This window comes from Coenobita brevimanus, chromosome 106 (assembly GCF_032717465.1).
Source record: "Coenobita brevimanus isolate Jiangsu-jjx chromosome 106, ASM3271746v2, whole genome shotgun sequence".
Taxonomy (NCBI): domain Eukaryota; kingdom Metazoa; phylum Arthropoda; class Malacostraca; order Decapoda; family Coenobitidae; genus Coenobita; species Coenobita brevimanus.
In genome coordinates, this window is record NC_137059.1 from 13,103,328 (window position 1) to 13,106,760 (window position 3,433).

Consider the following 3,433-nt stretch of genomic DNA (forward strand, 5'->3'; position numbering starts at 1 on the left):
CTTCCCAACAAACATGACTAACTCATACGCCTGCTCTATCACACCCTCCTCCTCCTCACTCTCACCCACCTCCCTTTCCTTGGTCACCTCCCCTACCCCACCCTCAACCTCACCATCCCCACAGACCCCCAACTCATCCCCAATAACCTCACCGGATGCCTGTACGCCCATCACCATGTTACCACTGAGAGATTCCCCACCGAACCACGGCCAATGCACCACACCTCCGATGCCATACTGTAGTCCCCACAGACAGAAAGTGAGAGGCAAAGACTGCAGTGCCGATAAGCAGTGAATTCCAGTGCCAGTGATAAAGATGCTGGTGACAGTACATACCCACCTTGTGCTGAACGAGAGGCTAAACTCGGCGTCATAATAATAACTCCTGTGACAGTGCGTATGCACCTTGTGTAAAGAGAGAGGTAAAATCCAATGACAATATATATATATATATATATATATATATATATATATATATATATATATATATATATCCTAACATCAAGAAACAGCATCAGTGTCAGAATAAGGACTCGAACTATCCCACGCACAGTAAAACCTATATTTCACCCTCTCACTGTGACACGAGCCTCACATACAACGACTGTGCAACTGTGTATTACTTATTTACAGGGACTGAGCCCATTGTCTATCTTGTACCCTGCGTGATACACGAAACCCATCTCTCAGCCTGTGTATTAACTTTGTATAGCATATAGTGTGAATTGTCTTCCCGTTCTGCAGCAGAGAATTTGCTAATTCCGGTCCAGAAAGGGAACCCAGCTGCATCCTAAGCATTCTTAGGGTGGGAAGCCGGCCTAAAAACGCCTAAAGTCAAACCAGAATATGATGAGCTCTGAGGTGAGGCAGGTAAGAAAAGCGCCTATGCCAAACCTTTAAACCTTCAAGTTTACATTGTCGAATGTTAAGATATTAACAACTCTATATTAGCTTGAAATACTCCATATATGATATATTAAAAAAAAAAAAGCTTCATGGTAATGATTTGTCTTCTTTATATGAATATAAAGAACGACTCTATACAACATGTGACAATGTTGTTTAGACCACGCTGCCACGTTTGCTGTGACCCACAAGTTTGGGTCAATCACGGCCACTCACCTACCACCCACCATAGCTTGTATTTTTATACTATACTAACCGATAATAGCCTTACTGGAACCAAAAAGCCTAACGTAACAAAAGTACGGTAGCATATTTTTGGCGGAGTTATCCCATTCAAAATATTATAGACAACGTTGGATACCAGGTGGTTTTGTTTTTTGTAAAGATGTGGCAATGCTGTACTTAATCCCCCTCTCCACCCCAGAGCTCATCATATTCTTGTTTGACTAACAGTGATGGTGATGATTTGTTATGGGGGATAGCACGAATGCAGTCCCCCGCTACCAAAAATTGCGTACTCGAGTTAACCACATCTGGGATAATCGCAGGGGTCGGCACCACCGGAGTGCAATGGTGGGCCTCGCCCTGGGAGAACCGCCTTCGTGATCACGGTATTTCCTGTGCCAGGTAAGTATGCCGCCTCGACCCGCACGCAGCCCCAGACCGACTAACGCTGACAACTTCATTTTCTACCTCTGGGGGTAGGGGGGTTTCAAGAATACTCCCCCAGTATCCCTGCTTGTCGTACGAGGCGACTAAAAGGGTTGGTGGTGGGTTAGTGCCCCACCCCGTAAAAAGAACTAACTAAAAAAGCAAATAAAGCGCCTCGGACCCGGATGGACCATACGTTGACGACTAAGGAACGGACAAAGGACATTCTGAGGGTGGGAACGTGGAATGTGAGAGGAGTGAATGATGAAGTGAAAGAGAGAGAGATTGTCCAGGTGCTTGAGGATGCAAAAGTGGATATATGTGGATTGACTGAAACTAAATGGGAAGGTGAAAGGATGAGAGAATGGGAATACGGTGTAGGTATATGTGCGGGAGTCAGTGAGAATGAGAGGGCAAGAGAGGGAGTATGTCTGATGATAAGCAAGAAGTGGAAGGAGAATATAAGAGAGTATGGAACAGTGGGTGCAAGGATTGTATGGGTGAGGATGAAAGTAGGTATACAAGCATGGGCGATTGTATGTGTGTATGCTACAACAGAGGATCGAGTGGCAAGAGTGAAAGATGAGTTTTGGGCGAGAGTAGAAGCATGTATGGATAAGTTTGAGAGGAGCGAAAGAGTGCTGTTGATTGGAGACATGAATGGCAAAGTTGGGAATGTACGAGTGGATGGAGTGGTTGGTCAGTGGGGTGTGCCAGCTGAAGTAGATGGGAATGGTAGTGCTTTGGTGGACATCTGTGCTGGTAAGGGGTTGGCAATAGCCAACACCTACTTTCGTCATAAGATGATCCACCGGTATACATGGAGAGTAATGAGGAGGATGGATGGTGAACTTGTTGAACGAAAGGCAATGATAGACTACGTGTGTGTGGATGAGCGAATGAGAAGACAAGTGTTGGATGCAAGGGTGTGGAGAGGGTTGGGGAATGGAGTCTCGGACCATCACTTAGTGATGGCCAAGGTAGAGCTGCAAAGAAAGTGGTTGAGGAGACGAAGGGGAAGACAGGAGGAAGCAGCTCCTGTGAGAAGAGTGGAGAAATTGCAAGATAGTGAGAAAAGGACAGAGTATAAGAGCATAGTGGAAGAAAGATTGGGAAGGTATGAGCTAGAGCAGATGGAAGGGGTGGAAGACGTATGTAAGATATTCACGGAAGAGATAAGCGCAGCGTGTGAGGCGGTTTGTGGAGTGAGGAGGAGATGCAAGGGTGTGCAAGGGACAGCATGGTGGAATGATGAGGTGAAACGAGCTGTGGAACAAAAGAAGAAGGCATATGGTGAATGGTTGGCGAGTAGAGGTAGGGTAGAAGATGAGAGAGAGAAGAGAGAGGTATATGTGAGCAGGAGAAGGAAGGTTAAGAGACTGGTGAAGGAGAGTAAGAAGAAAGTGGATGAAGAGTTTGGGAGGAATCTGAGTGTGAAATGGAGGGAGAGCAAGAAATTGTTTTGGAAGGAGATAAAGAAAGTAAGGCAGTGTGAAAGGGGAAATAGTAGGGGAGTGAAAGATAGGAATAATAGATTGTTGGTGGAGAAGAGAGAGAAATTGAGGAGATGGAAGGAGCACTTTGAGGATTTGTTGAATGTAGAGAGTGAGAGCAATGTGAGTATAAGTGGTTGGGGAATGGCTGGGAGAAGAGGAGATGAGAGGAGGGAGGAAGAGATCAGTAGGTCGGAAGTAGTGGAAGCGATGAAGAAGATTAAGCTGGGAAAGGCCCCAGGAATTGATGGAGTGTGTGGTGAAATGCTTAGGTATGGGGGTGAGATTGTTGTGGAGTGGATATGGAAGTTGTGTAGATTGGCTTGGGAAGAGGGAAGGGTTCCAGAGGACTGGAAATCAGGTATAATTGTTCCTCTGTACAA

General features: G+C 45.8%; 1 non-coding gene across 1 annotated transcript; it reads right to left on the reverse strand.

Moving 5' to 3' along the window:
• Positions 1–1,378: 1,378 nt before the first annotated feature.
• LOC145416562 (U1 spliceosomal RNA) lies at positions 1,379–1,541 on the reverse strand. Its single transcript, XR_013900293.1, has one exon. It is a non-coding gene; the product is annotated as a U1 spliceosomal RNA (small nuclear RNA).
• Positions 1,542–3,433: the final 1,892 nt, after the last annotated feature.